Below are 26,687 nucleotides of genomic sequence, written 5' to 3' on the forward strand. Positions count from 1 at the left end.
CTGCCATCACAATAAAGTAGAAAGAGTATGGGATTTGGAGTAGTAAAATCTGGGAACAAGTTCCAACTTGGCACTTACTAGTTGTGAGTCCTTAAGTAAATTATGTGTATTCTCCACCCTTCATTAATGATGAAACCAACCACCTCACTAGGATTGTGTTGAAGAGTTGATAAGTTGCAGTTTTGGTCTGAGGACTTGTGATCCATATTAGACCCGATAGGCGTGTATCTTTCGGAATGGGCTAGGTTTTGCTGTGGCTTACTGTAACACAGGTTTATTTCTCGCTCACACGTTATGTCCAATATGAGTCACTGGGGGCTCTGCTAAGAGACACAGGCTAACAGAGGCTACATCTCCACACGTCCTTCCTGTCACCTTGGCAGGGGGAAGAGACGTGACAAGATGAATACTTGAAGCAGCCACCTGGATGGGCGCATTTCATTGGTCTGAGCAGGTTGAGTGGCCATGCCTAACTTCCAGGAGAGATAGGAAGAGCATTCCACTGAGGGCACCAAAGATAGAGAGCTGGAAAGTGGTGATTAACATACTAATGACAGCCACAGAAATGTTAGCAAACATTAGAGAGAATGTAAAGCCTTTCTCAGGAAGGGTGAAAAGTCATTCCTGTCATTTCCTTTGAGCCCAGAGATAGTCAAGAAAGATTTCCAAGCGAGGAAAACAAGTTTGGGGACAAAAATGAGAGCCTTGTGTGGGTTTCAGGCATGGAAAGGAACACAGGTCAAGGACTTCAGTAAGGAAAGAAAGTGAGGGAAGAGGTGGTATTAGAGTGAAACGCACTGGGTCTCACATGTGACTAGAGACCGAGCCCCGTGCTTCTGGGTCTGAAGAGGGTTGCAAACTGCAGCCTGAGTGAACTCCCCCCCAGGCCCCTCTGCACATCATCGGATGTGGTACGTCTGCCCCATGCAGATGGGTTCAAAGCCTCTTGACTCCACCTTTGTGCTCAGCTCCTGGTAGTGCTTCTGGTGTCTGGTCTCACTGTTGGCATTGTGTTCTTGCTTTTGGCCTTTGTCCAGCTCCTCACGCTTCTTTATCGTGGAAGATCACCTACCGACCTGGGGTTGGTAATGTACACCGCGGCCGCCAGGCTTCACAAGCCACTAAAACAATCATAGCAAGGTTTTCTATCCCTCTATTCCCTCAGAACCTCTAAAGAACATCCTGTTTAAAAGTAAGGGAAGTGAACCTCCCTACTATTTAAGAAAAGACATTTCAAATGAAAAAAGTTTAGATTTCATTATGCCAAGCCTGGTTTTTCCTTACACTTCCTCTGCTTTGCCTTAATTGTAGAAGGGTTCTGAGTTTGCAAGATGCTTAGGATCCTGCCTCTTAATGTTTAGAATTTCTCTTCGGAATATTCCTTCAAGAATATCACCAATTGACATTCAAGTGGTGTGGGTGTGTGTGGGAGTGTGTTCAGGGGAGGGAGAATAAAGGACGAGGAAATGCAAAGCTTTAAGGAGGGGAAATGAGAAATGGCCTTGTTGCATCTGGTCAAGTGCAGAACTGTGGTCAAAAATGTACATATTTGACTTTGAAACTCTTAGTCCCTTCTTTATTACTACTCAAGGAAAGAAATGGTAAAAAATTAAGTTGTATAAAGGTAAAATTTTGTGGCTCATGGAACTGAGGCGGTTCTGTGCAAATGCCCTTGAACACCCAAACCAGCAAGCAGATCCGAGGGAGAAGCAAGGTAGAGGGACAGTTAGGTGTGGTTGCCATGGCAACCTTGTACCAAGTGGAATAAGAGTCATCCCTGACTCCACATTTTCCTTTTCCCTCAACTGGTTCCTGAAGATTTGCAGTATTTGGGCTCTCAGGGCCACCATGCCAGGTCACAGAGAGACACCATAAACCATAAACCTTCCTTGTCTTCCAGCAAGGGAGGAACAAGTAATTCATGTGCCCAGGATGAACAGGGTACAAGTGTCGAGAGAGTTCAACCAAGAAGATGAAAGTGAGCAAGAGTCATTGGTATGCCGAGCTTCCAGGCCAAGCTCTGGTACGCCACAACTCTGAAATGACAGAACCAGAGTTAAGACCACAGAAGACAGATCAGTCTGTGAAGAGCAGAAACAGCAGACCATGAGTTGGTCTTCTGATGCTAAGAACAAATACTGTTATTGGTAAGAGAAACAAAACTTTGTCCAGAGAATAGGAATATGAAGTATTTCTCTAACAGCCTTGGCTCTCTTAACCATAAAATATAAAATGCCTGCCTTTTGCAGGTGGGGACCAGAGGCACAATAAATCCTCTCCAGCTTCTCAGGTGAGTTGTCTGCAACCCTCTCTGAGAGTGAAAACATAGGTGGCCATATTGAAAACAATTGCAAATTCTTGGCTGATACCATTTTTTACCTTAAAAGGAAAAGTAAGAGTTCAGGGTCATTGGCAAAGTTATGAGAAGCTCTCAGTTTTATTTTCACAATGCTAAAATGAATAAATACAGCATATGAAACAAAGTGATAATCAATGGCATTGAATATAATTAGTAAGAATGGGTACAATAGAGTCAGTTTCCATTTATCTGTTATCCTGCATTAATGTTGGTACATCACTGATAATGACTTTAATAGAGAAGAAAGGGGAGGGAAGAATGAAGGATTGTATGTGGCAAAGAGTCTTTGACTCAGCTCCTCATACTCCGAGGATCATCTATATAGATCCCTGTTTAGCTCCCTATGTAGGGATCCACAGCTTCCATTTATGCTTCTCTTGCTGGCAATTGCCTTCATCAGATAGAATGGTCCAGGTTCCATCTTTCTTGAAGGAAACATGACACGTAGACTGAATGAAATTTTTAGTTTGTTTTGTTTTTGTTTGGTTGGTTGTATTTTTATCATCGAGGGAGGGTGTAAGAAATCATGTTAGCCTTTTCCTCCTTAACTGAAGTCTCCCTAGACTGTGCCACTTGTTCAAAAGGAATTACCTTCAAGTACTTAACTTTCGTGGAAGGTATTTCCTCCTCAGTATACTCTAAAATTATGGCTAGATGGTGGAAATGCTCTTGATGGTTCAACATTCTGACACTCTAATCCTGAGGTCCTTGACCTGGGGTCCCTGGACCTATTAATGGGACCAGCTTAGACTGTATGAAAAAAGCTACATGAAGTTATAGAGATGGAGTTTTCTGGAGAGAATTCATTGGTGTTCATCTGGTTCTCGAGTTTGGCAGTGACTCAGAAAATTTTAAGAATTATCACAGTCCATGGGGCACCTGGGTGGCTTAGTTGGTTAAGCGTCCAACTCTTATTAATTTTGGCTCACGTCGTGATCTCAGTGTTGTGAGGGCTCCATGCTCATCATGGAGCTTCCTTAAGATTCTCTCTCTGCCCCTCTCCTGCCTCTCTCTCTCTCTCTCAAAAAAAAAAAAAAAAAGATTACTGTGATATTTGTGCAGTGCTTAGATAGCCCTCCAGTGACCATGATTACATACTTTTTAACAGAAAACTCTTGTCATTAATTGTTTTCTAGTCTCTCTGAATTATTTCTTTGCTTCATTTCATACCTTTATTCCTAGTAATTGCCCTCTACCTTGTGCCGGAAATCAACCCATTAGAATTTTTCCTAATGAAGTACTGAGTGGGACGCCTCGGTGGCTCAGTCCATTAAGCATCCAACTCCTGGTTTCGGCTCAGTTCGTGATCTCAGGGTCGTGAGATTGAGCCCCACGTCAAGCTCTGAGCTCAGCTTGTAATCTGCTTCAGACTCTCTCTCTCTCTCTCTCTCTCCCCCTCTTTCTCTAAAATAAATAAATCTTCTTAAAAAATAAGAAAGTACTGAAAGAGACAAGATTTAACTTTACCATGTTAATTCAGGCATGAGCAGTTTTACATCCTGCTTGGACCAAGATCCTCAATAATTGGTTATGAGAACTCTGGTACTATATAATTGCTTATATAAACTCTAACACTAAAACTCGGGAGGTCAGTAATTAGAAAACAAAAGAGCTTTTCCGTTTTAGCATCTCAGGCACCCACTCATTGTGCATGACATCTCATGCAGAGCCGCCGAATCAAAGAATTGCAAAAGGAACAAAACCAAAACAGCTTATTGAAGCTGATGAGGCTGGGTTTGTTTTTTTCCCCACATTTGTAAACTTCAGACAATGTACATTCTATTTAATTATGTTTAAAATGGAGCTGGAGTGATTTTCCCCCATGATAACATGAAGCAACTAAGTCACTAGATCTGTTTTTTGTGGGGTTTTTTTTTTTCTTCCAAATGGCCCCAGTGTTCAAAGTCAGGACTTTTGAAAGGACTTAACAGAGCATCATGAGACGTGATAGGTGCTTTAGGGTACAATTTTAATGCCAGCAGACTGGAAAACAAACAACATAACCCAGACAAGGCATGACTTTGTTCTTTAGCATTTGTGTGAAGAGGAAATAAGATCTTTCTGGGATGTGCTCTGGCTCACAGGTGTGGAAGAGAAGATGTCACATTCCTGACTTAACCACATTGTGTGTGGGATTCTGGTTTGGGGGGCAAGGCAAAAAGGTATTGCCTCGCCTCCCACTATAAGAGCTCAACTCCCGTAACTCTCTTGGTGCTTTTGTTTTAGTCTGCTGCAAGTGGACACTACAAAAGCACGAAGCATCCCTAATCCCACGAGCCTGGTGTGCACTGGCTGACATCACTGTGGTCTCCAGCTCTTTTGCCAGTGGAAGGGAGACACTGACCCCAGGCCTGCAAGCGCTGTTCTTTGCTCTGCCGCTCAACCGCTAAGCTGTTGGCACTTTCATTGTTTTATACCAGGAGGAAACCAATTGTGTTGATGTGAGTGTCTTATTCATCAGATATTACAGCCTTCACATTTTTAATGAGCCGAACCTCCTAGTCCACGTCGTGCGACCACAGTGAATCAAGGCAGGAGCGTGGTGATGATGTTTTCTGATTTATTGCAGTTGCTCTTTAAAAGATTTGACAGTATTTCAGATCTCCAGATGCTGCAGTTTGAAAGTCTGTCTGAGGTCGTGTGCTAATCAAAAACAGCAAATCATGTCTGAGTTGGAAAGGACAGCAGAGCAGTGAAGCTAGGCATTAATGCACGTTTGTTTTTCCTTTTCCTTTTAAATGCGCAGGCAAATATAAAGACGCAAGTGAACAAATTATTTAATGAGTACCTAAGGCATCTTTCTGGCGCATGGTGATTGATAAGGGGGCGGGGAAGGGGTGTCCCGTGCAGCAGAGAGTTGGGCGACATTTGCACGTCTCATCCTGTGAGAGTGGCAGTCGTAGCCACCTCCTCCCTGCCGCCCCGCACATACATGTGTGACTTTAAATAGATGGATTTATTGAAAGTGCCACTGAGAATTGTGAGGAATAAGCTGATGGTCTTGAATTCAACAACCTCATTAGAGCAGAATGGGATCGACCATGGCTTCAATAAAAAGAACTTAGAGAAGAAGATCTAAAACTCAGAGTTAAGGAGAGGTGAAAAATCCCTTGGCTGCTGAGATCCTTGGCAGGCTCAGATCCCACCCTCTTTCCAACAGCTCTTTTGCTTACTCTCAGGGTTTAGCATTTGCAACACTTGGTGACACGCATTTTGAGGCTAGAGCGTCAGCAAGTCTTAGTTCGTGTAGTAAAGTGCCGAGCTTGCTGGCTCTGTTGTTATAATAAAGTTGGAAGTAACAACTTGTGAACCCTTTTATCTCTTTGAGGGTGACCGACTCATTCTCATTTGTCCCAGTTTTAAAACTAAGAGTCCTCCATCCTGGAAAACCCCTCAGTCCTGGCAAACCGGGACAGTTGGTCCCCCTGGTTCCTAGAAAGGCTGTGATTCCCCTAGTGGGTATTTAAACCTGGAACAGACCTCCTGCTGCCGTTGTGCCAGAAGACATTGAACCAGTGATTCAAGGAGTAGAACTTTAAAAAAAAACAAACAACAACAACAACAAAACACTCCGTTTTATAAAATCTATTATTTTCTTACCATCGTAGTCCTATTTTTTTAGGCACTTTCATTTAATGAGCAAATAAATGGAAATACACTTTGAATGAGAGAAAATGCTACCTGAGCACAAAATGCTAGAATTTACTTCTCATGACATGTGTTCCATAATTCTATCTCTCAGAACTCATCTTGGCGATTAGATATAGTAACTTGTGGGGCGCCTGGCGGGCTCATTCAGTGGAGCATGCAACTCTTGATCTCGGGGTTGTGAGTTCAAGCCCAACGTTGGGGCGGAGATTATTTTAAAATAAAATCTTTTTTAAAAAAAGATACAGTAACTTGTTATAGCAGTGTAACTAGTATCAAAATGCTTTAATTGTAATTTTGTGGAGATGTGTATCCATTGACTTTATGTGTAGATAGTTTCCATGACTCAACACTTAGTGATTTGTCCTTGGTCTTTGCTGGCAAGTTGTTCATTTGCACTGTTCACATGGTGGGGCTGCTACATGGAAAGGAGTTGGTGGAAGGTGAGCTGGTTGTCCAGCATCTGTGTCCCCCAGTATGACCTTGTTGGACCTGCCTGGGGGGGGGGGAGAATGCGCTATGGTAACAAATGTGTCATTCTGTGATGGTGTCAGAATGCGCCCACCAAGAATAGATGTTACTGCTAGATATGATTTCCATTTTCCTCCCTGTGTTCAGCAGAATACTCCTGTAAAAATTCTATGGTTTATGGGGAAAAATAGAGTAAGAGGCAGACAGCTCAAAATGTATTCAACCTGGTAACCATAATGTTTCCATCTATTCAGGCCGCTATAACAGAATACCACAGAATGGTGGCTCTATAAACAATAGAAATTTATTTCTCACAGTTTTGGATGCCGGAAGTCCAAGAGCAAGGCACCAGCAGATTCATGTCTGATGAGGACCCTCTTCCTCTTCCTTCCGTGTCTTCACATGATGAAGGGGTGAGAGAGCTCTCTGGGGTCTCTTTAGTAAGGGCACTAATCCCATTCATGTGAGTCCCACCCTCGTGATCTAATCACCTCCCAAAGACTCCACCTGGAAATACCATCACATTGGGGATTAGGTTTCAACATAAGAATTTGGGGGGCATACAAACATTCAGTGTAGAGCACAGAGCGCTCACGAAAGCAGTAGAAACACTATAAAAATACTAGCATTGCTTACAGGTGAAAGAAGATTGATGAAAGAAAGGGTTGACGATGTAGAATTTTGGATGACAGAGCAAAATGTGCTAAGATCTAGGAGAAGTGTACAAGAAACAGTTAATTCCAAGACAGAGCATGTGGCCAAACCAAGGCAAGAGGAAGCATGTAGGCAAACAGACAGCACATACGGTACTGTACACCTCTTCAGCTCCCATACAGCTGTCTTTCTGTCTCTTGCATACGCGCTGCCCTGACTTGGTGGCTCAGAATCTCTCAAATGGCTTTAAATCTCTCTCATGAACCAACCTGACTTCTGGTTTATGCTGACACCATTCTTTATGTACCAGCCATTTGTAATCTAACTTCGACCACAGAAATTTGTGTCTTAGCTTTGTGGAGTTCTGCAATACGATGGTTCGTGGGACAGAATGACTTTGTAGGTGATGATATTATATTGAATTCAAAACCCTTAGCATGGAAACTTCTGCTTCAACACTTTGGACAATAATACTAGACAAGTTTTAATTTGAAAGAAAAAAAATCCACCCAAAATGAAGTCTCGGATCTCCTCTCAGATCTTTTAATTAAAGTCAGACATGAACCCTTGTGTTTCTCTGACTGCTAAATACTTAGAAGTGGTTTTATGATATTTGTGTGTGTTCGTTTTAAGTTGTGAAAAATTCACACACTGCTAGGTTACATAGCTTTGTATTTGGTTTATTTAAATATAGGTTAGTAGGACTGTAATATATAAGGAAGGTTAAAGAGTCAGAATCCTGTTTAATTAACTTATCCCACTTGGCAGCCAGTCTGTTATAAAGGTATGCTGAGCAAATAAAGCTTCCAATATGAAATCCTTGAAAAGAATAAGTCTCATTTGGTAAAGGCTTTGCTATTCTAAACTTTGTCATTGAAACTATTTGAACAAGCTATTTCAAACCTCACAGTATATGTATTTGTGTGTGTGTGTGTGTGTGTGTGTGTGTGTGTATGTAGAAGATGGCCTGTGTCTTGGATGTTCTTACAAGACCTAGATCAGTACTTTATTGTCTCCCTACGCTTCCCTTGGCCCTCACTGAGATGGGATATACTCCCAGAATTGCCATCCACATGGGTCTAAAATATGACTAGTCCTTTACATAAATCTGATTTAATAAACAGTCACACCATGCAAATACAGCGTTCTTTTCAATTACCACTAATTATATATCATACAATGCCTGGTCTTTAATGAGGATTTCAAGAAATGTTCACTGATAATGATGATTATTGAAATGATATGTTAAGTCCGTTTGTGTGAGAAATGCTTTGTTTTGAAATGTTAAACTTATAGCTTTGCCTAAAAATTTTAATTAAAATCTCCACTTTGGCATGAAGCTTAAAATGTGCAAAGTCACTGCAATTAGTGCATTGTGCATCCATATGGATGTTACCAAACGGCTTTCAACTTAAAGGATTTGAGCTATTTTGAATGATGGACCTTCTGTTAAGCTTAAAACCAAGCCTGTCTATCCCTGCATTCATTTTAATTAATATTCTCTTGCTAGTCTCAAAGATGTGTTCTCTTCTGGGGGGTGGGGGATGGTGAGGAAGAAACATGATTATCATAAGTCAGAAATAAGTTACAGAAGTAGGTTTGACTAATTTTCTACTTCCTTCAAGAAGCTTCAATACAACATCAAAGTAACTAGAAAACACTGATTTCAGATGTTCTAAAAGAAAACCTGTATTTCTAGCCAAATCATAACATAACTCACTTTAAAAAAAAAATGAAGAAATTAAGCTGTCCCCAGATCTTTTGAATCAGTATAAAGATTAAAACTTATCATTTTGAGTCTGATATTTATATAAAATCTACAGTATAAAATTTGAGTATATGTGTTCTTCATGTACAAATGAGTATATGCACCATATATGTATGTACTTGTATTTATACATATTTTTACTTCTGAGAGATCTGTACTTGCTCAGTTGCTTTAGGATTTAGCAACCTTATTTCTGGAGTTAATTTTCTGTAAGTAGTGAACACTCCTTAAAGATGCATTAAGTACTAAAGATTAAGTTCGTTGTTTTTCTTAGTATTTTAAGCAATATCAAACTCAAAGTGGCACAGCCTAGTAGTTTGGTTTTTTTTTTTTTTTCCTGGATATTTTCCATGTGAAATCTTACTAATATGGTGCTTGGGGAGGGGAAGAATTCTGGGCTTTGTTTTCCACAATATCAGAATAAATTCTGTAGACAGTTATATGTGTTAGTTAAGGCCCTGATTTTCTAACTGTTCTCAAACATCTCTCCTCAAGCCACTTCTATATACCTTCAGAAAGCTATTCACTCTGATGGCCACTGGAATCCTTTGACTTTGCCAATTTAGGCTAATTTTGAATGCTGGTTTAAAAGTAGACAGCTAAAATGATCCAAAAAGATCTTCACTGAATTCTTAAGAATAAGATAAATGTGAAAATTACAAAGCAGAATTGTAATTTACCAGAACATGTGGGTAAAATAATTCATCTGACATGTGACTAGAAGCATAAAATCAGTAAGTCCACTCTACAACACTGCCTTTGCAGGCCTGTTTTGTTTTTGACTTCGATTCCAGCATGACAAAAATTCATTCCTCACAGCCACTAGATTTGGCACAAAGATAACCTAATTTTTCCATACTGACTGAATATTTAATTTTTATTCCCTTTTTTTAAAGCATGCCATTAATTGCATATCTATCTTGAAATGACTCCTTATTTACCAGTGGTTTGGATTCTGCATTTGAAAAGAAGATTGGAATTGGTTTTATTTTAGATAAGAAACAGATAAAAACTGAACTTGGTCAAATGCTGTCCGTTGTTTTTCTCAAAGATAACTTCATGATTTTATAATTCTATACTGTCTTTGCTATTGTGAGGCAGCTTTCTCTCTGTCAAATTTTAATAATTCTTCCTTCTCTATGAGGCATCTTAACAAAGAGTCTCTCAAACAGAAATGAGCGGATTACCCTATAGCCTCACATACATCCTGGTGAATATCCTGTTCACAATTTAGGCGATGAAAGGAAAACCTACAGTTGTTTTAATTTGGAACCAAAATAATCACTTCTTTCCAATGAGGCTTAGAGGGGAAGAAAATGGGCCAGAGTCTTCCTGTAGGGGGAAAAGAAAAAAAGATACTTCGCAGAGGGGCAATGCAGCAGGGGGAAAAAATAAAATAAAAAAATAAAACAAGCACAAAACCTTAGAGTGGGTAAATAGGCTAGTGAAAGAAAGGCCATCTGATCGCATTGGCAGCACCCTGAGCTGGGGTCCTCAGCGGCATGGTCCCGCCAGTGTGTAAACTGCACGTGTGTGTGTAGGGGTGTGTGTGTGTATGTACACACAGAGATTTAATGGGGAGCACAGAGGGAATTAGAAAGAGCCAGGTCCGTTTTTAATTTGGGTCTGTTTGCTTGCATTTAGCACTTAAGGGCTTCTACATTCAGTTTGCTCAAAAGAGTGATGAAGCACTCCTTGCTTATGCCTCAAATCAGAAATGCATGAAGTGCAGCTGCAGAGATAATACATTTTCCCCAAAGGCTTTGGCTGAGCAAATTAGGTGTCAATGGGGTGCCTGCGCAGGCAGTACTCTCTCTAATTAGTCTCTTGAGCCTAGTTGGTGGCGGGTATGAGATGATCTAATCAATTGGTCTGTGTCTGATGGTTGGTGTAAAAATCCTACCAGGCAGACTCTCTCCCACAGGTCACCCACCTGCACAGCGGGACTGCTCATTTTCATTTTTCATCTCCTCCATCACGTGATGCTGACAGTTGGTTTTAAGAAAATTGAATCCAAAAAATATCTAGTTCAGAGGGCACATGGGTCAGAACAAAGTTGCATTATGGGTACCAGCGATCCAATTAATTAATATTTATAGCTGAGAAGCTCTATGTAGATATTTCTGAATAAGGATTTTATCAATAAAATCCAATTTCTTTAAAACATTCGTTTCTAGGGAAAGAACATTGTAAGAGCAGAAAGCAAGATAAAAATGGCATCTGTTAATCTGATGATATATATACCTATGAGTTGATGCACACTTAGTTGAGCTTATGGTCATATTCACTGTTCATTTGTATTGTATATGTGGTCTATTTTAATAATCAATTAAATGTAAAGGAAGGACATACATTGCTATTATATTTTGCTTCCCTGGGAATGTTGTATCCCCTCACTCCTTCTACCCACCTCCCCACACATCAAACGTATGATTACATTTAGATCTTAAGGAATTTTTCTAGCAGTAAATTGACCTACCTTACATGTAGTCCTTGAAAATTGAAACTAATGCTGAGGCTGCCCAAGGAGGGGGAAGGGGCATCCCGTGCTGCTGCTGAACAGTGTTAGGCAGAGTACCTGGCACAACTTGGGCTATAGAGTCATCTCATATAGATGGGAAAGAGGCTACCTCTCATTGGCACCTCCCTTCTTTTTTATTCCTGGCTCCTTCCATTAAATATCTGAGCCCAAACCTAAGTAAAGGACTTATCCATAATCACCGTGTTCACCGTTTATTATCCAATTACTATTATTATGCATTATGCTTTATTATCCAATTCCTGCTTATGCCTTGGGTTAGGTACATACTATTCTTCTAGAGATTACACTTAAAGAAGGCAAAGACAAACACCATCAATGGCTAAAAAAAAAAAAGTTTAAATCAACCCAACCGGATAGTGACATGCCACAGATTATGGTGACAACATCGTTTATTATTATGTCAAATCAGATACCCTGAAAATCACATCATTCAAATAGAATGTCATGAGGTTAAAAAAAAAAAAAAAGCTTTGCGCACAGGAAGGTGTTAATTCTACCCACCTTTCTTGGCTCGTGGTGTGTCTGTGGATGGCCGGCTCTGCCCCCAGCACGGTGCTCTTTCAGCAAGAGCACAGGCATGGCACTTGCCCTCTGTCAATGTGCCATGAGGGAACCCTACTTCTAAAAACATACTCCACTCCCAAATGTTCAGATTCCACCTTCTTCCTTTCTATTCATTCAGCAGGGGTTTCCTGAGTATCTGAGCAGGGGCTTGGCTATGCTCTAGGGACACAACAGTCAACAAAACCAGGTTTAATCAAGAACATAATGATGCCACCTGCCTCCTTACTTGCTCCCTCACAGGAAATGTCCCCACACGGGAGGGACATTTGAAGTCACTCGTTCAGGAGGTCAGCCTGGGCAGGTCTGCGTTCTGTGGATTAAAGTGGTAGAATGGAGGGCGCCTGGGTGGCTCAGTTGGTTAAGCGACTGCCTTCGGCTCAGGTCACGATCCTGGAGTCCCGGGATCGAGTCCCACATCAGGCTCCCTGCTCAGCAGGGAGTCTGCTTCTCCCTCTGACCCTCCTCCCTCTCATGCTCTCTGTCTCTCATTCTCTCTCTAGCAAATAAATGAAATCTTAAAAAAAGAAAAAATTAAAGAAAAAAAAAGTGGCAGAATGGAGGAGAGCCAGGTCATGACTACAGTCGGCCCTTGAACAACACGGGTTCCAACGACCCAAGTCTATACTTACATGCTGATTTTTTTGATAAATAAAGAACAGTACTGTAAATGTATTTTCCCTTATGATTTTCTTAATAACGTTTTCTTTGTTCTAGCTGACTGTATTGTAGGAATACAGTACATGATACATACATAAAATATATGTTAACCAGCTGTTTGTGTTACCAGTAAATCTTCCAGTCAACGGTAGGCCATTAGTAGTTAAGTTTTTGGGAGTCAAAAGTTCTATGCAGATTTTCAACTGTGCAAGAGGCCAGTGCCCCAATCCCTGCATTGTTCAAGGGTCAACTATATGTCATTTCTCTGTGGCAGTAGGAACTCATGCCTAGGTAAGCACATATCAGGACAAACCACAGCTCTTCCATTTGTCCAGGGTGGGTGGGCAGACTTCCTGGAAGAGCTTCAGTCTCTGTTTAAGCAACATGGAAGAGAAAGAGCATTTTTTCATCTGCTTAATAAAAATGTCAGGTTTGGTAGCAGGCTTGGGGACTAGCTGAAGATGCATGTGGACAGGAGTGTTTGAAATGTTGCAGGGACAAGTGCTCTCTGTCTTTGATGTCATGGGCCTCAGGAAAGATGTCAGTGCAGAAGCCAGAATGCATGATTACATGGGAGCCACAGGTAGAGCACAAGATGGATTTACTTCATTTCCCTGGGAGAACAGGGGCTAAGGCAGTTGGTCTCCTTTAGTTATTTTTGCTAGGGTGGTCACTTGTTTAAGAAGAGATCTGGGCAGCCTGGCAGGGGTGAGGGCTGGCCAAGTGAGCCACAAGCAGCAAGTATTTGAGATAATATCTGAGGAGTTTGGACTTAGTGATAACAAAGAGCTTCCACCGAGGCTTCTCCGTCCACCCCCGGCCTCTCCCAGAAACTTAAGGTAAGGGCTTTTTGTCTCAGTCACTGAGGACAGAGAACTCTTAAGAATGGAATGTTACCTCTATCTCATTCCACATACAAAAATTAACTCAAAATGGATTGAAGATCTAAATGTAAGAATTAAAACTATAAAACTCTTAGAAGAAAATGTAAATCTTCATAACCTTAAGTTTGACAATGGATTTTTAGATATGACACCAAAACCATAAGCAACAAAAGAAAAAAAATGGATAAATTGGACTTTATCCTAATTAAAATGTGCATCAAAGAACATTATCAACAGAGTGAAGAGACAGTCCACAAAATGGGAGTAAATATTTTCAGATCAAGGGATTGATATCCAAAATATATAAAAAGTCCTACAACTCAACAACAAAAAGACCAACAACCCAATTTAAAAGCAGGCAAAGGACTTGGAATACATATTTCTCCAAAGAAGATATACAGATGGCCAACAAGCACATGAAAAGGTGCTCAGCCTAACTAATCATTAGGTAAATGCAAATCAAAACCACAATGAGATACCAGTTCACCCCGCTAGGATGTCTGTAATCCAAAAAAAAAAAAAAAAAAACAGAAAATAACAAATATTGGCAAGGGTGTTGTGGAGAAATTGGAACCTTTGTGTATATCGCTGGTGGTAATATAAAATGGGGCAGCCACTGTGGAAAATAGTTTGCCAGTTCTCCAAAAGTTAAACATAAAATTGCCATATGGCCCAGCAATTCCACTCCTCGGTATTTACCCAAAAGAATTGGAAAACAGGTATTTAAATACTTGCACATGAATGTTCATAGCAGCACTATTCATAATAGCAAAAAGGTGAAAACAATCCAGATATACATCAACTCATGAATGGATAAACAAAACGTGGTATATCCATTGTCCATAACAAGGGATGAAGTTCTGATACATGCTACAACATGGATGAACTTTACGCTAAGTGAAAGAAGCCAGACACAACAGGTCACATATTGTATGATTCTGTTCATATGAAATATCCAGAATAGGTAAATACATAGAGACAGAAAGCAGATTGGTGGATGCCAGGGAGCTGCAGCAAGAGGAGAATGGGAGTGACTGCTTCAAGGGTATAGGATCTCCTTTGGGGGTAGCAAAAATGTTCTGGAACTAGACAGAGGGGATGTTTGGATAACATTGTGAATATTCTAAATGCCACTAAATTATATGCCTTACAATGGTTAATTTTAGGTTCTGTGAATTTCACCTCAATGAAAAAGAAAGGATGGAAGGTTAACCTTCCAAAAATCATCCTATTAAGCAGAGGAAATGAGTCGAGAGAAGGGAGGATGCTGTTCTTAACAGTAAGCTGGAACTTTTTGCTTTCTTGGTCAAGGTAGTAGTAAAGTTCTTGGCACGAGAGCCTGCGTGACCAGCAGTGGGACAGCTGTGTCTCAACAAAAGGTCAAGTTTCCTTCCCTGCTTGGGAAGATGACAGTGTAGCAGTGTAGACGGGAACAAACAGGCCTAAGCAGGCCTCAGTGACCTTGAGCTTTAAATGGAAATGAGGAGTTCGTTCTGGGCCTGGAGCCTCTGGGCTGTGTGACTTGATCCTGGGAGTGTTTCTTTTCAGCCTTCCTGGCAAGACATTACTTTCCCATCCTAAGGACTCGATGAAAATGCTTAAGGACCAAACAGAAATGTGGAGAGGAAGAGAGAGAACATTCCTTCTTTCCCCTTGACCCGCTCACAGGGAAGTAGTTACCAAGTTTAAGCAGGCACTGGTTAAATTGGAAATGCACAGCTGTATGCAGGACATGAGGCTGGCAATTCAGGTCATGCTGGCCAATTTTCACTCTGCTGAAACTAGGTCTGATAATAGGCAACCAAGGAATTATATACAGCCGGGCTTTTTATAAAGCATGTATGTGATCCCTTTTTCTATTTCATGCCCATAAAAATGAACACGAGGATATGTCCTTTTAATGGTCTGTATGATGCTACAGGCACTTAATTAAGACCAGTTATTCCTACTAATGATTCGGGGAAGGAAATTTGCTGACTTTCTTTTCCTCTAAATAATCCAAGAAGAGGTTAGATCATTTAAATTCATGGAGTTAAATTATTTTAAGGGGAGAAAATGGAGTCAGAACATTTGCTTATCATGGTACAAGAACTGTTTTGGTGAAGGAGACCCCTCTGCCTCCCATAAGTGCGCTCGGGGTGGCTGCCGAGAAAATGGATAGACTTACTTTTGGCCTGACCAATTTTGATGTCTCGTGTAATTTAGAAAAAAATGAATGATGTAAGTTGTTTGGTTTTGGTTTTGGTTTTTTTTGGTGTTTTTGTTTTTCTTTTTGTTTTTTTTTTTACATATAGCAATTTTCTCTTTTCCTCCTTCCAGGATTAAGTTGTCATCATTCTGGGAAGAAAAAAAAAACCATTAATGAAGTGGCCAATAATACGAAGGGAATGACGGATCAGTTTCCTTCCCCTCCCTGTGGTGGATTTCACTCACAAGAAAATTGAAGCTGGCAAGACCCTGTTTTCTCTGCAATTTATTTAAAACCTTGCACGCATTTGGATACCTTGTGATTTCCAAGAACTATGTGAAGATTAAGCTTTGCTTATTGATACATGGCATGTATTCTTTTCAGTCTTTTGTGTTTGATTTTGTTTGATTTCCCTCTGCAGTGCAGCGTCTCTGTAAAGGTTTTTATGCTTTCACCAGCCATGTCTTAAATACATTAAGACAACACATTTGGTGTTCACACTTCTTCAGTAATGTCTGTACTTGAAAGCCACATAGTGGCATAAAACAATGTGTGTTTTCTTTAAGAGCAGTGTACATTTTGCAACCCCCAGGAAGGAAATTTTTAGCTAAAGCAAACCCCTGTTCTGAGGCTGACTTGACAACTTGGTCCCTAGCTGTGGGGCCCACTTGTCGCTTACCTTTTGAGGACATCTGCAAATGTGGCTTTTTTCTTGGAAATAACTGCACATGTACATAGGATATTGGAATCTGCTTAGCATTTTCAAGCCACATAGCATGACTGTTTTGCAAGGAGGTTGGAAGTAAAGAAACAAATCTCAAGCATTAAGAACAAAGACAGGGATAAATTGCTTACTTTTCAACCTCTGGAAATTGAGGTGACTTTTTACATGTTTTCTGGGTCTTGTCAACATCTTGTATTTTCCATCCACTCTGTTATGCTTCAGGAGCATTTTCTAAGTGGAGGAGAAAAGAATGAGGAACAGAATGCTTACAACTTGGGTGCAAAAGAATTGTATCTGCTGGATGAGCCCCAAAAGCCATCTTGTCTAGTTACCATTTTAAAAAGCAAATTACAGAGTTATCCAGAGTTAAAAATTTGCTCATTTACACCAAAGCACCTTTACATTATAAATTTTAAAACATTCCAAGCTGATTGGAAGACATCATTGGGGACCTTAACTTTAACCAGTCTCCTGGAAAAACTGTGTGAACGCAGGTTGTAGAAATAATGCAGGAGTCTTGCTTTCAAGATGGCAAGGGAAAAAGAAAGGCCCAGCTTCCCTTATTAAGAAGATGAGGGGCCTCAGAGGATGAAGGCGCTTATGTGACAAGGAGGGAAAAGTGGACTGGGCACGCGCTGTGCTTTGATGGGGAGGGAGAGCTGCCTGATGCAGGCCTTCTCCCAGTGGGGCCGGCCTCGCTGCACAACCCCAAATAATACTGAAGCCAACGGGGCAGTTATGGAACTTCATCTAAAGCATGAAACCTAGCCCCTCAGAACACCAATTCCTGTGGAAATACTTTTCATGTACGTTGTTTTACATTTTCCTGTTGGTCAGAAAGAAGGAGAGATTGAGAACTTGAAATGCATCGCACTTTTTAGGATCAAGAGTAGGAATTATGAGCCAGTTGGCAAAGGCATTCTCTGAAAGTCCCATGAGGGAAAAGCTTCTTTCTGGTCAAAGCCAGTATTCCTAGGAAATTGGACCCAGAACTTCTAAGCATTAAAAGGGCACCTTCCCTGGAGTGGGGCATGAATAAATATGTCAAGGTCACAATCCATCCTATTCAGAAGTAGCATTCATTGAAAGCTTCTAGGTGCAAAGCAAAGAATTACTTACTAATTGATTTTAAAGAGAGCAAAAGTTACCCAAGGCTAGAGTGTTTACTGTTTGCTACCTAGAAGTCTTTCCCATTCTTCTCTCGGACATTCCAACCCATTGGAAGTCTTTAGTGGTATTTTAATGTGTGCTTAAATTAGGATTCCTTAACATAAATAGGGAGAGAAAATTTTACATACAATCAAGAACAGCCTTGCCTGTGATTGGTTTTGAATTATTTCTTTGGGGGAGAGGCATAACTTTCGTATTTTACTAACTTTAAACCAAGAGCAGCTGATGATTAAATCTTGCTATTTAATAAGCTTTCTAAGTTGAACATATGAAAATATTTAATATTAAAAGACTTCGATTAGGAATGTTAGTGTCATTCAGAGATATCTGCCCCTATCATAGGCAGCTTCTCTCGGGAGAGGAAACATAATGCTACTCAGTGTGGAGGGAAATCTGGTTTTTACACAGACATGTGTCTCAGAAGGTCTCATTTAGGAGGTTTGTAGCTCCCCAGTCTTGTCCTCAGTATAGGAAATCCGAAGTTGGGTCTGTCTCTCTCCCCTCTCCTCTCCTATTGGCAATCCGTCTTCCCACCTCCTCTCCCCCCGCCCCCTCCCACGGAGGGCAGCCATGAAAATCATTACAGAATGTGTTCATTAGCAGATTTATTATTCTATTGAGAAAGCACTGGAATGTTTTGTGAGATTATTTTTATATGAAGGATTAGCCTGAATTCATACAGCTGGAATATTAGGAACTCATTAGCATGGTGATGGTATCAATGCAACGTCAGTGCACGCACAGGATTCTGAAAGAAACTTTGGGACATTGCCATTTTCTTAAAGGAACAGTTTGGTTGACTTAAAGATGCAGGATACATAAGACATGAAAAAATGTCTTTGCAGTGCTCAAAGGAAAAACAAAAACAAAACAGGGGACATAAGGCAGGGGTGGCTGTCCATCCACTGAAAAAAGGGTGAGAAGCTATTTCTACCTCCCAAGAGTGCTAAGAGAAGTTTCCAGGGGAGCCTCCAGGTTTGCAGAGAAAGCAAGACCTCTTGGTATCTTTCCCTCAGTGTGTACATGAAAGCCAGTGTAATTAATACCCTAGGTTATGTGTCTATATAAAATACTCATCTGTGAATAGTACTTACTGGTTTTGTAATCTTTGTTACATAAGAGGATGTTTAGGCTGTACATACTGGGGTAGATTTTTCCCTGCCCCCCTATACATAGGAATATGCTGCATAATTGCACATAACTTCTATCTCTCTTACTGGCTTGTAGGCAGAGGAAACCACGTATGTTACTGCCTTGCAATTTTCTCATATACCAAAAACAACAATAACAAAAAGGTCTCAAGTAAAATAAGCAATCTCCTATTTTCATTCCCCTTCCTACAGCAGCATATTTTAGAGGCACATACAAAATCTACATTCTCTAGTTGGGAGTGGATTTTTTTTTTCTTTTATCTTTTTTTTTTTTTTTTTGTATGATACACTAAGATGTGTACTTTCTAGCAGAGGGTCGGTACCTAAGAAATGTGTTAGCATCATTCAGAAAACTATTATACTCCAAAATGAAACATAGTAAGGAGAATGGAATAATACATGTTGCATATTTGTTACCAAGTGTAATTTGTCTGTATTATGAAAGATGTAATGGTTTGTCAGCTGTCACTGTTGTTTTCTTGTAACATGATATGGAATAAAGTATAGCAGAATCTCTGTACATTTTCTTGGTACATCTTCTTGGTGCCCAGTAACACCATAGAGTGTCAAACATTGTCTTAAAAACTCTTAGGCACAGTCATTTTTGGAGTGAAATAAAGCAAACAGGTAAGGCCCTTGGATGTGGGAAGGAATGAGTTAGCTGGAATGTTCCAGGAGTCTGTTAAAACCTCCCCTCACACACTTTTTTTTAAAGCTTTTATTTTTTTAAGTAACCTCTACATCCAACGTGGGGCTGGAACCTACATCCCTGAGACCATGACTTGCATGCTCTATCCACTGAGCCAGCCAGGCGCCCCAAGCCCTCCCTTTTTTGATATGCTTTGTCAGATTTGGGTAAAGGGGTAGAGGCTACATAGAACAAGTCTGTGTTTTCTTGGCATTGTTCACAATTCCACCAGCTCCTTAATGACATCCACCACACGTTGCATGCATCTGAACCGATCTGGGTTTGTTTAATGACAATCCTACTTATCTTTTATTGTCTCTTTCTTAATTATCTTGTACATATTCTAAGATGAGGTGAGTAGGTTACCCTCCCCTCAATACAAATCAAAGCTTCAGCTCAGCATGCCCACATTCTGCCAGAAGCATCCTTCCCTGGGCTGAGCATACTTCCCCGAACACCACCTAGTGGGCGCCTGCACTTGGATTGACAGGGCCACCTCGGAAAGCCAGTCACATTTCTGTCATCACCTCCTCCTCCTGGTCGGACCTGTCAGCTTCACAACTGCAAACAACACCCATCCCCTCTCCCCCATGATTTCATAAATTGCTAATAGTGTTCGTGCCAGGTACAGTTATCAATTTATAGATATGCTATTTGGTGATTTTAAAATGCTTGCCCTTGAAGGGGCACCTGGGTGGCTCAGTCAGTTGAGTGTCTGACTCTTGATTTCGGCTCAGGTCATGATCTCAGGGTCGTGAGATGGAGCCCCGTGTCAGGCTCTGTGCTCAGCGGGGAGTCTGCTTGAAATTCTTTCTCCCTCTGCTCTCGCTCTGCTCCTCCCACTCATGAGCTGTCTCACACTCTCTCTCAAATAGAGAAACAAATCTTTTTTAAAAACGCTTACCCTTGAAGGCAAAAACGCATTTCAGGTCCTGCGTTCGGATGACTCAGGACGCCTGGCTTTCCCCTGGGAAGACCCTCACTCACCAGCAGCGGTACCTCAGGTAATCCTTCCCTTGCTCCTCTCCCACAACTGCGTTTGTGAGCCTTCACAAGCTTAGCATTGTCACAGATTTCAGAGTTTCTAAGCCTTTCTCAAGCTTAACCTTCTCACAAAACCAAATGTCCGTGTTCTCAGCCAACGCATATCCCATTCCAGAAAGCTCGGGCGAGCCTCCATGGCTTCTGCTCCCCACCTGGCCCTGCTGTTCCGCCTACAGCAGCACGTCATCTGTGCCAAGGACACGTGCGTTTTTGCATGGCCCTGCCGCCACCAGTGGCTTCTGAGACAGGAGATTGTGTAAAGGCGGACTTTGTGGTAGCCAAGGCAGAGACAATGAGACACGAGGCAAATTTCTCAGTTCGACGGGAGCCAGAAACCGCGTGGAGTTAGAGAAGTGCCGAAAGAATAACTGCTTTCTGGGAGTAGTTTCAGGGCGCGGGCCACTGTCCTGCTTCCACCGGCCACGGCGGCGCGCGTGCCCCCGTCGAGATCACTCGCGCTCCCGCGTTGGAGCCTCACTGCGCCATTTAATCCTCTGAGCTCTTGATAAAAGACAGAAGGAGGAAGAGGGCTGGTCTCTACAAGACGCCAGAGAATTAGCTTTGAGGAACATCTTGAACGTTTTAAATGTGGCCCTTGAGATGACAGTCCCCTGTGGGCTCCGTAATTGCCCGGCCGCTGCTTTTTCCGCAGAGCTGTTGCAGCTCGGCCGGGTTGGAGGATGTGCCGGGCGCCGGCTGAGGCGAGCAGTTAGAGTCGGGAGGGCGGCACTCGCAGAGTTGCCATTGGCCCCCAGAGTGAAGAGAAAGCAGAGGGGAAGGTGTTGGAGCAACCCTGTGCCACTGCGTTAACACGTACGGTCGCTGCATAATGGCGGGCATTGTCAGTCCCCGCAATGAGGACCCCACAGTGGCCCAGCAGCCTGCTGCTACCAGTGGGTGGTGGCGTTATGGGCATTAGCTCTGAGAAGCTTATACAGCAGAGGGGGCTAGGATAAAGGACACAAATCAGGGGAAAACTGACAAGATTAAAAAAAAATCCAAGGCCTCGTATTTACTGTTCATCCCCCATGCTCTCGGTGTACTATATTGTCTGTGTTGAGTCCTGCTGAGCGGGAGCCAGGCACAATAATAGCTCGGAGCAGCCTTGCAGCCCCACAGCCAGCCTCTGCCATGGTGCTGGCTATGCTGGGGGAGAATGGGATTCTGATAGAGTTGTCTTTTTTGTCCTTCCCTGTGAGACCACCAATAATTATGGAGGGCACGCTGCAAAGATGGGGTAAGGGTGGCTCACTGGAGTGTATCCTGAGAAGTGACCCAGCAGGGGTCCCGGCGAAGGTGTATGCAACCGTAGTCCAAGGCGGGCCTGCCTGACAGATGCACACAATGCTGGGCTCGCCCAGGGACGCGTGTTTGAACCAGCAGTTCAAGGATTTCAAGAAGTAGAAATGAAACTTGGCTTTAGACATCATACCACGGTGGGAAACAATGATCCCTTTTCCTCGCTCCTCCTTCAGCCAAATCAGGTAACTGGGGACCTTGTGTCCTCAGAGAAAGGCTGTAACCCACTCAGATCCTTGGGGAAAGTAGGCACAGGTCCCGTAACCTGATTCTGCCTTACATTTGGGGAATTCCGATCCTCACGTTACGTTCGCTTAGCCCAGTGGTTCACGGCCCTGGCTCTCCTTAGACTCATGGGGACATCTTCAAAACATCCCAAACCCAGACCAATTCATCCTAAAATATTCAGAGTGGGGCCCTGGCATTGGTCTGTTTGGGGAGCTCACCAGGTGACTCTGTTGAACAGACCTACACGAGAACTGCTAGAATCTTCCCTTCCTCCTGGCTGTTGCTCTAGGGGCAGGGTAGGCAAACTTTTTCTGTAAGAGCCAGGGAGTAGGTATGTTCAGCTTCCCAGGCCAGACAGCCTCTGTCACAACTCCTTACTCTGCTGTCGTAGCATGAAAGCAGCCGTGCCCAATACACACATGAATGGGTTTGGGTTTGGCTGTGTGCCAGTCACACAATCCATGGGCACTGTAGTTTGAATTGCATATAATTTCCACATATCGTGAAATATTTTTCTTTTGATTTTTTTAAACACTATTTGTAAATGGAAAACCCATTTTTCGCTCACAGCCTATATAAAAACATACAGTGGGCAAGAATTTGCCCGGGGTCTGTAGCTTGCTTACCTTGGCTTAGAATACAACCCTGGTAATGGGGGAGGCAAGGAGCACCCCTGACATTTGCTGGGCCCAGGGTAGAGTCCAAATGGAGGCCCACGTAGCTTATATCTAAATATTTAAAAATACAAATCCAACTAACAAAATGTCAAATATATTCTGTTCTCTTACCTGGACAAATATGTCTTCATAATAGCCTGGAAGGCCAGGGTTGCGCTTAGAATTGTGGAACTTCTCGAAGTTCTTCTCCAAAACGTGTCAGCATGTAGATCACCCGGTTCAAGCCCTCTCTGCTGCTTTTCACTTCCCACTCCTAGTTCTAGGGGTGTGGATCCCGAGTGAGAGGCTACACGTACATGGGTATCAACACCCCTGCTCCCACATCCATACTCTGTCGTACCCTTGGCAAACAGCCCCTCCTTGGCCAACCCTTGGGGACGAGGTGCCTATCCTCAGGGAAGGTGCTTGAGGGGGAAGACTCCATATACCGAGAGAATTCCAGAGTCCCAGACATGTGGAATATGTGGAGTAGAAGTGGGGGAGGTAGGCTCCTGGTGAGCATGACCCCATGAATTCCTCATTCTGGAGTAGGGGGTGGGAGTGGTCTGCCAGAACAGGAGCCCCTCTTGCCTGGGTTTAAGGGCAGTGCTGTGGGGGTGATAAGAGCCTGAGAATTAGTTCCGGTGGGTTTTCAGATTCCTTGTGCATTTCTGTTGACCCACTCTACTCCAAAGCCATAGAAATGGGCCCTATAATGTGAGGCAGAACCACTGTGACAAAAGGGCAAAAAAAAAAAAAAAATTATTTTAGTCTATCTCTTAGAATTAAAGGATCTGGCCTCCTCTCAGTCAGGTACTGGAACCAGCTGGTACCAGTTCACAAAAACCAAAGGTAAAATATGTAGGAATTTTGTGAGTCAGTTCTTAAATCACTGATAACTTGAAATCAGATGGGAGTATGTACACCACAAAAATGGGCAAAATGTGCAAATCAGATCCTTTTTTTTTTCTTTCTGTTTTCTTTTTTAAGAGCTGGTTTCCCGGGCGCCTGGGTGGCTCAGTTGGTTAAGCGACTGCCTTCGGCTCAGGTCATGATCCCAGGATCCTGGGGTCGAGGCCCACATCGGGCTCCCTGCTCGGCAGGAAGCCTGCTTCTCCCTCTCCCACTCCCCCTGCTTGTGTTCCTGCTCTCGCTATCTCTCTCTCTGTCAAATACATAAAATCTTTAAAAAAATAATAATAAAGCTTCATCACTCATATCTGGTGCCACAGCTGGAAGGTGAAAGAGCCAGAACAGAGCACCACTAACTTCACGTGGTTTCTCTCCAAGGTCTCCTAAGCATGAGGCTCAGGTTAGCTGGACATTTTATATGGTGGCTTAGGGCTCCAAACCACATGCACCAAGAGAACCGGGTGGAAGCTGTGTTGCTTTTTATGACCTAGTATTCTCTTTGCTGAAGTGAGTCACTAAGGCCAGCCGACATTTACAGGGAGGAGAGTTAGATTCCACCTTTCAATGGAAAAAAAATGTCAAAAAATTGTGGGCATGTTTTAAAACCCTAACAATCTGCCCTCCAGCCAGAAGTTATTTATATTGATCCCACATGCAAATGCACTCGCCCCCTCCCAAGACCCCCAAACAGCTCACCTGGATGGCATCCACCCAGGTTCAAGGTCCAGCTGCCCATCATCCAATCAGGTTCAGGTGCTGCTCGGTAGGTGCAGATCCCCAATTACAATCTCCCGAATACTGTTCTTGATCTGAAGATCTGTGGACGAAAGTGAAAAGCTATTGCTCCCCCACCCAATATACTTTGGTGAGAGAAGCATAGGATAGCCACTAGAGACATTTCAGTAGTCTGTGACAATCTGGTAATAAGCCTGTCGCAATTCTGAAATCCAGCCAGGCACTGATTAACCAAGCTCCTTGATTAGAGCTGAGTAGGAATGATTCTTCATGGCACTTGATTCCATTCTCTGGACTCTAGCTTCCTCCCTCTGAATTATCCTTCATGTTCTAGAAGATGTACCCCATCTTTTTAAAAAAATATTTATTTATTTACTTGAGAGAGAGAGAGCAGGGGGAGGGGCAGAGAGAGAGGAAGAGAAGCAGACTCCCCACTGAGCAGGGCTGATCCCAGGAGCCTGAGATCATGACCTGAGGGGAAATCAAGAGTCGGACTCTTAAACAACTGAGCCACCCAGGCGCCCCAAAAATGTACACCATCTTTATAGCCGAGCAGTTTCTTCAGCCTGCTTCTTTCCCGGAGAATTTTAGGAACCCAAAAGCCTCCTTTCATTTTATACTACCTCTGTCCCTTTTAGCCTGAGCTGACAATGTTTTCATTAGTAAAAGTCTGTTTACAATTTTGTTTCCCACAAATAATACATTATATGTTAATAAAAAAAAATTTTGTTTCCCCTCAGTCTTGTTGAGATTCACTCCATGAGACAAAAAAACACAGCCACAAATCTCATCGAGATAAGCTTTTCTCTACCTTAGACTAGGGCCATTGTGGGACTGTGCCCTTAAGATTTTTAGAAACATTTCTGTTAATGGAGACATCTCAAAGGCATGCTCTTAAGATCTTTAGAGGGACCCTTGGCTGTTTGAAAGACTCTGTAAGGCACTACCTTAAACTGTGTGAGGTCTTAGCAAAGGAATCTTGAGTCACACCGCTACCTTCATCTTCAGATGGAAATTACATATATTAATTTTAGCCTCATCGGCCATCTGGAGAGGATGAAACTGAAAAATAGTTTTATTTTTTGAACCCCTAAAGTCTTGGCTCTTTTATTTAACATTGGTTTTTTGGTTTGGTTTGGTTCAGTTTGGTTTTTTTACTTCATCTCTCTCCTCTCATATTTTACGGCAGTCAGAAGGATCAGGAAGCACCTTCAACACAGTGCCTGGAAAGCTTCCTGGATCCATTAGGTACATATTCTGTTTTCCATGTTACCACTGGTGTAAATACCACAACACTTCAGAACAAGGGGCCCCTCTCCCCCAGCTGCCAATAATCTCCTGACCTTCCTTCAGTTCTTCACCCGAAGCCTCTCCAAAGCTCCTCCGATCTCTGCCCTCCACTTCCGTTATGGCAACGCCTCGCCTCTAGGTACCAAAAAATTTCCACTGATCTATTGTGAAACAAATCACCTTCAAAATCGGTCGCCTGAGAACAGCATTAACCTGTTTTCTCTTTCATGGTTTCTGTGGATCCAGCATTCTGGATCAGCCTGTTTGGGTGGTTCTGGCTCAAGATCTCAGATGTTACTGGGTTTGGGGCCAACTCAAAGGCTGCTTTGCTCACATATCTGGCCTGTGGGCTGGGAAGAGGGCATGGCTGGGGCTGGACTGCTGGGTCTCTGTGGTCCTTCTCTCTGGTTTCTCTAGCATGGCGGTATCCCTGCTCCAAGGAAATATACCTCGAGAGAGAGAGCCTGGTGGATGCTGTGTCACCCTTGATGAACTAGCATTGAAAGCCACAAAGAGTCACTCCTTCTACCTGCTCTTAATTAGAAGCAAGTCACTAAGATCAGCCCAATATTTAAGGAGAGGGGAGTTAGACCCCACCTCTTAATGGGAGATGTTTCAAGTAATTTGCAGACTTGTTTTAAAACTACTGCATCTCGGGGCGCCTGGGTGGCTCAGTCGTTAAGCGTCTGCCTTCGGCTCAGGTCATGATCCCAGGGTCCTGGGATGGAGCCCCACATCGGGATCCCCACTCTGCAGGAAGCTTGCTTCTCCCTCTCCCACTCCCCCTGCTTGTGTTCCCTCTCTCGCTGTGTCTCTCTCTGTCAAATAAATAAAATCTTAAAAAAAAAAAAAATGCATCTCTGGAGTTAAACAACATAGAGGCGCTGTCCTAGTGTGTGTTTGCTTGCTGATCAGGATGAGTTTGGTAGACTGGGAGAAAATCCAAGACTGTGATTTTCTTGGAATTCTGGAAGGTAGGTGTCTGTTTTTAAAATTATCTTCAACTGAAAGCTATCCCCCAAAAGCACTTGGAAAACCTTGGCCTACCTTATGGC

At 42.6% G+C, this 26,687-nt stretch overlaps 1 protein-coding gene across 1 annotated transcript in view; it reads left to right on the forward strand.

The window, feature by feature from the left end:
* CDK14 (cyclin dependent kinase 14) overlaps nt 1-16,571 on the forward strand; it is a 546,170-nt gene extending 529,599 nt beyond the window's left edge. Inside the window, exon 15 of the mRNA XM_021689620.1 lies at nt 15,867-16,571. The gene's annotated coding sequence lies outside the window, so the exon portion shown is untranslated. The remainder of the gene's footprint in view (nt 1-15,866) is intronic.
* Nucleotides 16,572-26,687: the final 10,116 nt, after the last annotated feature.

This window comes from Neomonachus schauinslandi, chromosome 12 (assembly GCF_002201575.2).
Source record: "Neomonachus schauinslandi chromosome 12, ASM220157v2, whole genome shotgun sequence".
Lineage (NCBI taxonomy): Eukaryota > Metazoa > Chordata > Mammalia > Carnivora > Phocidae > Neomonachus > Neomonachus schauinslandi.